Raw genomic sequence first — 14,548 nt, 5'->3', positions numbered from 1 at the left:
GATAGTGCTATTAAAAAAAAGAGCACGCTGTTGCACAGATAAATTTCTTCTTTACGTGTTGTGAAAATTTGGTAACAAATATGGTGCTAGAAAAGTTGTCCCGCGCAAAACAGTTTTTGCCATGTCGTACATTTGTAAGATGGAGACAACGTATGCGGGTGTAGCGTCCTCTTAATAAATAAGGTTAAGATGTTAGTTATAGGTACTTATAGCTATGTCATTTTAAGCTATATATATATTTTTTATATACAATCATTAAGTACTATTTTGTATCAAGTTAGATTTTCTTGATGTCGATTCTTCTTTCACTTTGATATTTATTAGATTCTAAACGGAGCGAAAGAATGTTTGTGTTTGCAATGATGTGTAATTTTCTTATCTGTGTGTCAAACATTTAGGCTATTAAAAATCCGATTTTGGAGATCAGCATCTTTTCTGATAGAATCATGAATCTAGTTGGTGCATTTGAGAGGTTAAAATTTAAAAGTCAATGTAGTTTAAGAAAGCGTCAAGAAAAACAAAAAAACATTGATAATTTTTACGCCAAACAAATTTAAAAAAAAATCGATTTTATTTTTTTGGTGAAACTCAAAAACTGATAACCGTACACCCTTGACATTGTTACCAAATATTTATATTAGCAATTTTCATGAATAATAACATTTTTGAAATATTTTGATTCTTGACTCTCTAGCCTTGAGAAATTTTTCGAATATTATAAATTTATTTTAAATTATTCTTGATAAAGCTTTTTCACTTAGTAAAATAGCTAGACAATTTAATGCAAGGTTGGTTCCTTATAAGTTTCATTGATTGAACTTCAAAAAAACTATAGATACATGCATGATTATTTTTTATACACATTTAAGGTTGAGTTCTTATAATTTTTATTAAAATGTCGAAAATTTTCGAATTATTTTTCATTTAGAAATGTATAAAAGTTTATCTTTTCATAACTCGAATGTTGATACCTTAAACAAAAAATAAAGTTTACAGGAGAATAACATTCATTTTTTATAAACGTTTAATTTTACGATATTTGATATTTAGTTTGGTGTTTGGTATTTTGTTGAATTTCCCCAATGAACTTTAAACTCTTGAAAGTTATTTTTCAGTTAAAAATTCATCAAATCTTTCCTTTTCGTAGCTAACAAGACATTTTAATAGAAGGTTTCCAACAAGTTGTTCTATCTCTATCAAAAAGAAAAGTTCACTGGGAAGTTAAACTAATTATAGCTATAAGATATTTTCGATTTTTATTATTTTTTTTAACTATTAAATTTGATTATTTATACAAGTATGCTATGCTGACATAACGTCTCCGCTCAAAATAGTTTTTCGTATATAATGGTTAATCATTGAATTCAAATAATATAATACGTCCATTACAACGAAATGCTTGACAACTATTGTATAGCTTGTACAATTTACCCACTTGTCCATCTTTTAGTTGATCGAATTTACTACTATATTTAATTTTAGTTTTCAGCAGTCTTATGTAGAATATCATTTGTTTGTTATTTATTAGTATATTGTACTCTAATAAATTTATAAAATATCGTATATTGTTTAAAAAAAATATATATAACCCCACCATATTATGTAGAGGTTCTTTACACATAAGACTAATTTATGTAGTTAATATTGCTATATTTTTATAAATGTACAAATTTAAATTTAAACAATGTATAAAATTACAGTCAAATTTGAAACTCTTAATCCGTTTCAACGAAGTGGCGTATTCTATATTTTACTAACTGAATCGCGTGCACTTTGTTGCCCGTAAAAAATCGCAACTTAAAAAAATATGATTGTTCAACTTCTTTTGGGTGTAACTTGTTGCAGTAAGTGCAACTCAACCAGGGCTGTTAGACAATGTTTAATAATTCGATTTGATGCAAGATTGTACCTGATCTGCCCGAATAACCAATGGCAACCAATAATAAATAAATACTAATTTCTATTGTAGACTGTAATCAATGGCAACTATTCATAAAATAAATAAAAATATAATTTCCAATGTCCATCGTGAACTTGTTAGAGCACCTCTTTAAAATGCGAATTTCAGCAAATTCTTTCTTATTGCACGGTGGAAAGTATTAGAGGAACCACTATTCTAAGTTTCAAGTTCGTACGTTGAGTAGTTTTTGAGATACAGTGATCAGTGAGTCAGTGGTTTTTGGATTATTTATGAGATGCCTAGAACACAAGGGGTATAACTGTATAAGTGACATTATTTGAATTTCGAAATAATCACGCCTGAAATATGTGAACTTGTATCTCTTTACAGCTAATCCAAAATGAATTTACTACTAGATCGCAGCACATAGCAAATAATTCACTTATATCTCTCTACTACAAAAATAAAACGGAAAATTCGTATTTTTGCTGTGCACTTATCTCAGATTTGTCAGAAATGTCACTTTACCCCTTGTGTTCTAGGCGCCTCATATAATATATAGATTATTCTTGGAAAATCAATTCATTTTTCTAAGACGTATTATACACTATAATACAAAAGAGGGGCTTATAGATAAACTTAAATTGATTTAAATAGATGTATTTAATAATAATTATCGGTATATAGACTAAGTCACTAAATCTGTAAATTAAATTAAATTCACTGAATGAAAGTTAGTTTATCATTGTTTAAGTTTTGGATTAATTCCATTTTAATTATTGAACCATTTTTAGATACACTAGTATTATATATTATGTAAGTAAACAACTGCAGTTTAAAATATAATAACTCCTGTTCTACTTTAAAAAATTTAGGGAGGAGTGGTGATCACAACCCTTGAACCCCACCCTCAGACACGACATTGATTGCAGACATAAGGGGCCTGGTCGCGACTTTTCAAATTTTCCGCAATTCTATAAAATTTGAAAATTAAATTTTATATTTTAGTTGCCACCTCAATTATAAGACTTTTCCACTAGTCTACTACCCAATACCTATTTAGGGGGGGGGGGGTTGATAGGGTGTATTATATCGACCAAAACACACTTTACAGGAAAAACTCTCACACCTCGTAGATAGGTCCGATTTTCGTAATTTTTTTTGTTAGATAGGAGAATATTTTTTACAGGGCGAATTGGACTTCGATTTTTGATTATGTTGCTAAAAACAAATAATAATACAAAAACTAAAAAGTTGTAAAAATGGATTAAATTCAAACTTGTAATATAAGATTTCGAAAAATAATTTTGAAAATCCAAGTCCAATGCGCCCTGCAATAAGTCTTCCTCTACTTAACAAAAAAAAAAAATTACGGAAATCGGACCAATCTACAAGGCATGAGAGTTTTTCCTGTAAGGCATGTTTTTGAGCAAAAAAACAGGCCCCTTTGGCCAACTTGCTGAACGTCTGGCTTGACTGTTTGAGTTGAAATGCGTTTAATTTGTATATTGTTAACTTTATACCCAACGTATTGATACATGTCAAGATGCGTTGGCTCTGTATTCTAACGATTTTCTGTTGGTAATATTTTATTTTAGCTTGTTAATGGTTCTTGTTTAAACGACATTTTTTCTTAATTAAATGAATAGCCGTGAGTAGTTTTTGTTCTACTACATGAATCTTATCTTTCCAATTCTATTATTATATCTGGTTTTTAAAATGAGTTCGTTAATTTCTCATTGTGACATTTTCTACATTATCCTGCGTTGGCGTCAATGTAAGGTCATTATATTTTTCTAAGTATTTTCCGTTTGAAAAGTGCCATCTTGTTTCTTTTCCTATAACTTTTCATTAAGGTCCATGTCTCAAACCATATAATATTATTGGTCGTATCAGTGTCATATATAATTGAACTTAAAGTTTTTTGGATAATAATTTAAAGCCAAACATTCTTCTTAGTCCGCATAGTAACATCTATTTCCCACTTGTGTTATATTATTTACTTCTATTTTTATTTCATTATCTTGTGGTATTATCGATCCTAGGTATTTGAAGTATGGCAGTCTCTTAAATTTATGATCCTCTACCTCCATAAGTTCTCCTGTCATATTATTATGTACTATGTCTCGCTATCATTAATCTTCAAACCAACTTTATTTGCCATATTTATTAGTTTTTACAGTGTTGTTTCACAGTTACTAAATTATTACCCAGTAAGGCTATATCATCGACGTACGCCAGTATATCTATAATCAAATCACTTAGTGTAGCGCCTTCGAACACGTATAGTACTCTTATTATTTTCTCAATAACTAAATTAAAAAGAATTGGAGAGGGAAAATCTCCTTGTTTTAGGTCAGTAGATATTTTTACTGACTCTGAAACTGTATTTGCTTTTTAGGTTTTGATAAATGTGTTTTCCTATATACAGCCATATACAGGACATATTAATGAGGCATTTCAGTCTTCTGGGAGTTTTTCTTCTTCGCGGACCATTTATATTAACTCATGGATTCTTGAAATTGTTGTTTCATCCATCTTCAACATTTCTGCCTGAATTCCATCTTCTCTCAGGGATTTGTGATTTTAATCTATTTATTTGTAATTCTACTTCTTGTTTAGATGGCGCAAGACAGAGGCTTTCATTTGTTGTAGTCTCAGTTCTTGGTAACTCTTCAGATGGATTGTCTCCATTAAGAAGTTTATCAAAATATCTTTATGATCTTTTCATTTTCAGTTGCTAGTGTTTCACCGTCTTCTCTTAAAAATTTCTCTCGTGTCCTTTCTTGTTGGATTTACTTTTTGGTACAGTAGTCGCGTATCTTTAAATTTTTGATTAAATTTTTCTTCTTTTAATAAATGTTATGCAAATTTTCATTTTTCGTTTCTCAGAATATTATATGCTTCTTCCCACACCTTTTGTGTAGTACTTCGCTATTTATATTTCTTGGGTCGCTGAACCATGTATTTTTCAGCTCCCTTCAGTGCTATTTTGCATACTTCATCAAACCAAGGCTTTTTTGTTTTCATTGGTTTGCCTATTACTGTTTCAGATACTGTCTTTATTTCCTCTCATTATTTTCCACTTCCCGTTAATTGAGCTGAGCTTATCTGAATTCGTGAGCCTTAACTGTTAGAGCTTAACTTTAGTTTGACTTTAAACATCGTATTCTTCTCCTCATTTTCCAGCTTGGATATGTCATATCGATTTAATTTTTTTACTGCAAAGTCCCAACCATTCAGGTTTTTTAAGTTTCACTTTTATTTTACCTCTGACAAGAAAGTGTGATCAGTCGAAATGAAATCTGCCCTTAAGGGCTTCTGTATGCTATTACTTAATCTCAGGTTTACTAATATTTGGTCAAATTGATTTACATGCCTTCCGTTTGGTGATCGCCATATTCCCCTAGGTATTGATTTATGCTAGAAACATGTGCTCTTTACTATTGAGCCCTTTCCAGTAGCCAGATCGATTAGTCTTAGTCCCCTGTCATTACTTGTGTTATGTCGGCTATGACTTTCTGTTACTAGTTTGAAGGTGATTTCTTTTGCTTTTAGGTTACCTAATAAGATCTGTATTCTATTCGTTGGAATTTTGATTAGCGTGGTCTCTACTTCTTCATAGAAAGGACCTTTAAATCTGCCCAACGCACTTATATATTAAAAACACATATTAAATCTTCTTTACCAGAGTCCAATCTTGATAGATTAATTTCAATGTGTGGAACCAGATGGGTTCAAAAGCACTAGTCCATAAAATGATTTCATGAAATGTACATTCTAATATTACATACATTAGAAGAACTCAAAGAAGTAATAAATAACGAAATATCACAAAAAGCACATCAATTTCTAGCTACCTACTATTATCAAACCCGATTTCATATTGGCATTAAACATAACTGAAAAAGTTTTTTTCTTTTACACTTCCACTTTGTAAATATTTATAAAAAAATTGATTGTGATCTTACCAAAGCATGTGATCATGTTCAAGTAATGAAGTCAAATATTAAATGCATATTATACTAAACTTAAGAGGACCATAGTTAATAACCTAGTCAACCAAAATTGATCATTTGACTGTCAAAATGTTCATAAAAAAAAGCTTTACCAGAATCCATCAAAAAATATAGTGGTTATCATTTGAAAAAAATAAAGTCGATTTAATTATTGGTACAACTGCGTGTTTAAAAATGTTGAAAATGTTATAAAAAAATTGCCTTAAAAATATTAAACACGTGTCTTTTTTTTTGTTTTAACGATATTCCATATCATTGATTCATAATTTTTAATAAAAACTCGCGTACAATGACATAATATATATTTTTTGTATAGTAAAAATTATACAATAATATAAAGTCGTTAATATGTTATGATACAATTTTGAAGTTGAAGGGGGGCCAATAAGTGTATGGTGTCCCGGGGCCCAATTGATCCTTAATCCGGGCTTGTATATTATATCATATAATTATCATTTATGATATATATTATCTACGATATAGGTTTCTTGTGCCTGTGACGGATTTAACTATCACTGTTTGACGTGAAATTAAAATTTTGTTTTTGCATAGAATATGTTATACACATATTCAAATAGTAATTCATTTTGCTACTAAAACTGTATACCGTGATTTAGTTATTATCGCTGTTACCAAAAATACCGTATATATTTATATCTTAAAGTATATATATTATTACCTATAATAATAATTACAAACATAATTTTGAAAAAAGAACATTTTCCTGGGTTGAAATACTTCTGGAAGAAATTCCATTACGTTTTGCAGTACGAACGCCAACGTTTGAAATGTTAAAAAAGTAGAAATTCGTAAAGGTGGCTTTCACTACTTATGTTCACGTTTACGTGCATTTTTTGACCGGATCCGTTCGGTATGAACGGTCTCCCAAACGTTTCCCATCGGTTAGGTCTGGTAACATATTAGCTACCTCATATATTCTTATATATTCTTCATATGTTATTTATATTGTTATCAGTATAGAGCAGTGTACACGAAATTGTTGAACTAGATCCAACTTTATGGTATCATGGTTAAGCTTGTGGTACGAACGTATAAATACTCTGGTATACCAAAAGCTTACCATGTATACCGACCAATCGCAGAGAAGTATTTTTATGCACGTACGTAGTAGAAACCCACCCAAGGGGATTGGAAGCGGTGATTTTCTGTCTTTGTCTAACACACGTGGAACATAGGAAAAATAGCTATACGCCTAGCAAAAATGAAGAAAAATATACGTAAAAGAATAAAAAAATGCGTTATAAGCGCTACGCTTATTATAGTAAATTACGGTGTTCCGTGTAAACGTAAAATCGTGTAATGTAGCAGGATATAGCCAATATAGGTAACTTCCAAAATAACGATTTCTGCAAATTAATTTGCTACATCGTTCTTAACTCGTTGAAATACATATATTTAAAAAAAAATGCTTTGTAGATAAAGTGAATTTATGAATTTTTTTTTAATTTCATACCCATAAATGAATCTTGGTTGTTCACTGGTAATTGACCAGAGATAATAGACTAACACGTCTTGTCCGTTTAAAGTATTTTATACAGTGATGGGCAATTCTTGAAAGTGAATCGGTTTAAATCGAAATGAAAAATATCGTTTGAGAATTAAATCGTTACCAAAAAATTGATTCACAATTTAACATATTATGTGAATCGGTGTATAAAAAAACCACAATATTCGATACATAGTTTTTTTTAATCGAGAGATGACGTTGTTTTAAGGTATTCGAGTGCTCAGAAAAAAAAATCTCCGATTTTAATCAATGCATTAAAATATAGATTTTTTTAGCACATCACTAAATTTTTAAAAGTGTAATGCTTATGTTCCTGATATTTTTTATTTTTATGAACTTTTTTTAATTTCAACTAATGTTTTTCTTATTTATTTATTTACAGAAAAAAAAAAATGCTGATTCGTGTAGAATAACTATTATGAGAAGATTAATCCTTGATACATTTCCACAATATGTCAATATACTATAATGAGTCAATTTGGAATTGTCTTGTCATCAAGAAATTAGTTTTATTTAATTAAGTATACAAATTTAGAGTTAAAATTAACAAATTCAAGGAACAAAACATTCAAAGGTAATATAATATGATTTATTTATGTAGTTAGATACTTAATAATATGTTACTAGCAGTAGATATTCGTGATTATTAGCAACCTAGTATCAATATATTCAGGCTATGGACTACAGTATTAACATGTTAGTTATTTTATTTTATTCAATTCTACCCTAAAATTAAAACTGTTTGAAATAAATGGCCAACAGAAGTCGGATTTTTAATGACAAAATTGTAGCACAAAGATATCATTCCATTTTCATACATTTTTTTGATAAGAAAATGTGCAGCACACTGAAATACTATCGAATATATTCATTTCATAAAAACATTTTATTAGAAGCAGGTATTAAATTTTATTATATTTTGGTAAATAACTAACTTTGGAAGACTGCATAACCAACCGTGTTCATTTGTTGGCTTAAAGTTACCATTACTCCAATATCAAGTTTAAGCTAATGGCTGCAGGAGCAGAAACAATGAAGTCAACTATGAAAAATAATAATAATTTTTGTACACAAGTGTATACATTGTCGTGCAAGTGCATAGCTAAGATATGGTTGGGCCACTTTTATCTTTTTTATTGTTCGGTGGCCACCCTACTTTTTTGTTATTAATATCCTCAAGGCTGATTGAGTCAAATCTTAAGTTCAACAATATAACAGGCTTGTTCACACTTCAACCTAAAGTAAGAGTAACAAAACTTAAGTTTTATGAAAAATCAATTATATTTGTGTTATAAATTATGTAATCTTTTGTCTGTCAGATAGGTGCAGTAAAGTCCAACAGCCTAGTAAATTTTGAACTTTAAATATTGTTATTTTTTTAAAAAAAAGAAAAGTAAGGTTTTTTATGAATGCAGACTTTACCTCAGATCTTTTCCATTTAAAAATTTAGGATGTAAAAATATGAAAAAATCAAATAATATGGTAATATTAATAATAATATTACCATGGGGACTGGTATGGTGCAGAGTTGGCTGCGGGTTAAGCATCTTTCTGCATTACTAGCCCCTAGATGGGTGATCCCCAGGGTTTTAGCGACGAATCTTTGCCTCACATAGACATATGTTCCTCAACCACCCGTAATTTCCCACAAAATGCTAAAGACCATAGTGGTCCATGATTAATACCAATAAAAAAGGGCTATTATAATTGCTAAAAAAATATTATTATTTTTTTATTGTGGTTTTTACAGTTGAATAACAATTTCTTCAAATCGATAAATGCCATAGAAAAATAAGGCAACTAACGCACAAAAATTATAACGTTATTTTTTCATAATCAGAGTTTCAACAATATTATTAATTGCTAATTAAACTAAAGTTCAAGATTTCCAGGTACAAATTAATATAATTAGTAGTAATATAGTATCATGGTACATAAAACTACAGTAGTTCGAACAAAATTAGGCTATTTTTATTTTTTCTATTCAAAATTATAAAAACATCTATCTACTCAAAATGTAACAGAAAGAACTGATTAATGAAATAACTTTTGTTCTAATCAATTTATTGAAAAAATTGTTTATATAATTTATATATCCCTGTGCTGTAGTTATAGTAATTTTTTTTAATACAGAAAATAAAAAAACTTAGTTTGATTTAATTTTTTGGAGAAAATTTAAAATAGCCAAATTGTAGAACTTGTTTTTAGATAAATGTTGATGATAAAAATATTTATTTAAATCAACTATTAAGTGTCGTATTTATCTACAATTTTTAAAATTTCAATATTTTTGTAGACTAATGTAATGTTGATCTGGTCAACTTCAGAAACATTTTTAATACAAAAAGTATAAGCTTTTTTAAAAATATTTTTCATGAAAATTTTTAATTAGTTTTATTAAATGTTGAATGTTAAATTTAAAATCTTTATTATTTTTTTGTATGTGTATAATATGGGACCCGCAACAATTGATTAAATATCTCATATTATCATAGGGGCAAATAGCATTTTAGGGAGACAGTCCCTCCCACCTCCTATAATATTTTCTAACAATTATGAATGCTCAGTACTAAGTACTCACTTTTGAATTGGGAGGACTATATGATTATATGACTATATGACCCCTCATATTTGTGCCAATGCATATTATGTTCAATACTATAAAGATATAAAAATATTTTTAAAATTGATTTTAGCACTTATACTTTTTGTTTTAAATAATCTGTTCATAAAATACTTTAGTTTCAAAATTCAATCAAAAAAAATGCTTTTAGCCAAACACCTCCAAAAAATATGTAACTTTGAGAAGCTTTAATTTATAAACTTATGAATGAATCTTAAATGGAGGACGTTACCCTAGCATTTGTTGTCTCTGTCTTACACACATTTGACACGTTTGTTTTAATATTAGACTGAATTGACATATTATCAAACTTTTAGGGAAGAACACATTATATGCGCTTAAGAGTCAGCTTATATTCAATGTTTTAATTTTCAAGCTAGATATGAGTATTTTTAATTTATCATATTTCACATACCCATATCTTGCTTGAAAATTAAAATATCTAAAAATCGTCGACACGTAGGCACAAAAAATGTTCTTACCTAAAAGTTTGATAATTGTTCAATTCACTCTAGTATCAAAACTTCAAAACTAACAGCATAGCACAAACGCTTCGGTAGCGTCCTCGTAACATAAACATGCATACAATTTAGTTTTAAAAATTTTGAAATTTTAAACTGTAATAAGTTATATAAAAAAAAATAATGAATAGTAATAGTTAAATATTTACTTGCCTCTGAAAAAGATATTTTGAAAAAAAAGTTATTATTCTTTGAATTAATGAATGCCTTATTAAATAATTGACATTTAAAAATTATTTTTAATTAAAACTATTTGACTATAATTTCTTTTACCTTAACAATTTTTACAGTTTGGCTACTTTTAATTTTGCCAATAAAAATGTTATCAAATTTTAATTTTATTTTTAAGTAGGTATTAAAAATAAAAAATTAATACACACTGTAAGTTAATGCCCCCCTCCCTAAAAAATAAATATATATATATTCAAAAAATCAAGCATAAAAAATGTTCCTCCATTTTAATTCAATTCTTTTTTCTTGTATGAGTTTTGCGATGTCTGGGGGGGGTTTGTTTTTTTTCCATGCTTGAGAGGATAATATTGTTTATACATGTTTTATTATGTTTTAAATAGTATCTATTGAAGAGCAATGGCATAGTTTGAAATTTCATCATTGGTGGAAGGGGGCAGCCAAGTGTATTCTTAAATTTTTACCTCAATTTAAAATGGTCTACATTTATATTTTTGTTAGGTATGGACAGAGGGTAATTTGCCCCCTGCTATCCCTTGGTTAAGAATATGGCAGTTTCCACAGTTGTGTATAGTTAGCATTATTTTGGTAGTCTATATTTATTTTTAATATTTAAGTGTATTATTGCAATACTAACTCCATTTTCGGTTTTCTAAACATTTGTGCAGAACATATTATTACTATTTGGGATACATATCAAGGATGTCTTCCAAGTAGTTTTTGTATAATTTATTTTTTTAGCTGATTGACCATACTACTTAAAAATTTAAAATAAAACTAATTTTTTAGTAAAAATTGATTCTAATATTCTCCATTAGATGAATTTTGACATTGAAAAATAATTGTATTTCTATAAGTTAAATTATATATTTCTGTCAATATTTAATATTAATACAATAATTTAGTGCACTTCTTTTAAAAAAGTATTTCAAATGATTTACATTTATATTAAAATTTACTTGTCCAAATTACCATTTATGGATAGGATTTCTATATGTCCTAGTATGACCAGAACTATACTGGTTTTGAATATTTCGCTGTCCTGATGAAGTATTTCGTATTGAAATGTTTCTAGTTTAAAAACAATAGTGTTTCGATTAATGATGAAATAATCAAGTTGATTAATCGATTGACTAATAAAATCTATTTTAAAATTAATTTTCTGACATGTTGATGACAATTATTGATTTATACGTTCATTGTTTTCCTGTTCCATATGACAATTTTTGTTATCACTTCTAATTGATCATTTTGTCAGTTACTTATTCAATTTATAATATTGTGTTAGTTTTTGCCTTACAAACGTATGTTGTAGAGTATTATTGACCACTGTGTGTGGTGTTCTAGTAACTAAAAACAAATACGTAGAGAGTAGTAAAATTTTTCCCATCAAAATTATACAAAAAATGTCTTGTCTCAATTTAAGTCAAATAAAATATGGCAACCGCATCTATGGCCCAATTTCTAGTGAACAAAATAATTTCATAATATTTTCCAAATTATAGGTTAGGTTAGATCTTTAAGATGACGTCGCACCCGCATGTATTGTCTCCATCTTACACACATGACATAGACAAAACGTGTGTACACAGTCTGAGTAAAACTTGCTCAATTTTGGTTCTAGACTAAAAATGCCTATTTAAAATGAAAAGATGACAATATTTCAATGAGTAAGATGGTGCGTTTTTTTCATTATTCAAATATAACACTCAATATATTGTTTAGAAATAAAACGACCATTTCAACATTTTTAAACAACCTGTAACTTTAAAAAAAAAAAATATTTTATTTTTAAAAAACGCATTGTCTTGCACACTTCAATTTTATAATTTGTATTTTTATTCTAAAACCAAAATTGAGTGAGTTCTACTTAGACTGCGTAAACACGTTTTTGTCTATATCGTACATGTGTAAGATAGACACAACACATGCCGGTGCGACATCTTCTTAAATTCTTTATATTTATGTTTAAAACATATCATTTAGAATCAACACTGTAAATAAATCAATTCGAGTTAAATTTAAAATAAACAAACTGAGTTATCTATTTACTTTAATATATTGTATTGAATTGAATTCTATCAATTAAATATAAGTAGGTACATTGAAGTAGTCAAATTAAAATTAAGAACGTATTTTGAATAGAATAAGGTATTATTGTAACTAAATGTTAGAACATTTAACTTGTCACTGTTTTAATGTCTAAAGCTACAACAATTATTTATAAATAATCAAATTTTATGTTTGGTAATATTAATTAATTTTATGTTTTCAGATTAGAATATAAATATTAAAAATATTATTACATAAAGAGTACGCTGTTAATTATGAAGAAACTGCTCAGCAAGACTGATCAAAATCTTAACTAAACTTAGTTATTGACTCTATCAAACAATCCGAAGAAAAGGTGTTTGGGTTATCATTTCCTAACCTAACCAGGACACATAGTACATATAACAATCAGTCGGCAAAACATTTCATTTGACCATAATTGGGTCACAAAAATCATACTTAATGATGCAATCATGTCAAACTTATTATTTGGTCAAATAATCGATTACTTGAATAATGTTTTCAAGTTATAGATTAAATAAATAATAAAAAAAAAAAAAAATGTACTCAATGGTCCTTTATACAACTTTTTTTAATGTTTCCTTTCCGTTTTAAATACTGATTTGTACAATGTTTTTTTTTTAAATTTATGTTTTAGTGGTAATGTTTCCTAATTTATTATGGTCGTTATTGATCTCAATATTATAATAATTTATAATTTTTGTGCTGCCCCTTTGAGGATTAATGTAAATAATAACAGTAATAATTTTAAGATTTTATTTATACTACTATTATTTTCATTATTATTATTATTTTTTTTGTTATAGCTTTCATTTGTTATTAATAGTATTGATAATCCAAATGTTACATTATCTTTTGTACAGGGGAACTATAATATAACATAGGCTATTAAAATAAAAATACATTCAATTATTTAATATTTTAAAAAGCAAAAAAAAAAAGTATGAGCTCATTAATTATTGTAATTATAAATAATAAAGTTTGTGTGTTATAGTGTGTATTGTACATATTGGTTTTGCCGAGACTTCATTATTATTAGAATATATTATAAAGTCATAAATAGCTGTTGTGTAACAGATTTCACTTTTTATTATTATGTCTAAATTTAAGTATGTGTTTAATTATTGCAAATAAAAATTTAAGTATTGTGGTTTTAAAAAGAGGTGTCAAGTATATGAACTAATGTCACCACCATATTTGTTCGTGCCGAAACAACAGGTGGTTGTAAATGAGCTGTGACTCAAGATCGTTCTCTGATCAAAACTTTGTTTTCATAATCATTTGATCGACTATTGTTTTGGCACCAACAATGTAGTATAAACTAATTTTAAATTATATAACATATTATTTTCATCATCATCATTATTTTTAATTTTATTATTATTATTATTATTTTTATAACATTGTACAAAATCACTATACATTATATTATTATATTGATTGTAATTATTATTTCTTTTTTTTTACTTACAATTATTATACATTAATAACTATGTAGTAGGGTTTTGTTCGCGACCTCTGCTTCTAACATATTATTATATATTCCTTAACATCGTAGCATGTCAATTGTATGTTTTCTCACCTAAACCATAATATAATATTATAATATATTACAAACATTATATCTTTAATATTATATGTAATATTAAGAATGTTATTTACTCGACGTTAATATTGCTTGTTTATGGTTTTATA

At 27.7% G+C, this 14,548-nt stretch overlaps 1 long non-coding RNA gene across 3 annotated transcripts in view; it reads left to right on the top strand.

The window, feature by feature from the left end:
* The window catches only part of LOC103309683, a 16,505-nt gene extending 2,723 nt beyond the window's left edge, over positions 1–13,782 (top strand). Inside the window, exons 2-5 of one of the 3 annotated variants that reach the window (XR_003838962.1) lie at positions 7,830–8,021; positions 8,078–8,688; positions 8,767–9,339; positions 13,056–13,782. This is a non-coding gene — a long non-coding RNA (uncharacterized LOC103309683). Of the gene's footprint in view, positions 1–7,829; positions 8,022–8,077; positions 9,340–13,055 lie in introns of all 3 variants that reach the window. The other 2 variants (XR_003838961.1, XR_003838960.1) reach the window with 2 other exon arrangements.
* The last annotated feature ends 766 nt before the right edge of the window (positions 13,783–14,548 follow it).

Source organism: Acyrthosiphon pisum, chromosome A1, assembly GCF_005508785.2.
Source record: "Acyrthosiphon pisum isolate AL4f chromosome A1, pea_aphid_22Mar2018_4r6ur, whole genome shotgun sequence".
Lineage (NCBI taxonomy): Eukaryota > Metazoa > Arthropoda > Insecta > Hemiptera > Aphididae > Acyrthosiphon > Acyrthosiphon pisum.
The sequence above is the reverse complement of the archived record's forward strand: the minus strand, read 5'-3'. Positions and strand labels throughout refer to the sequence as shown.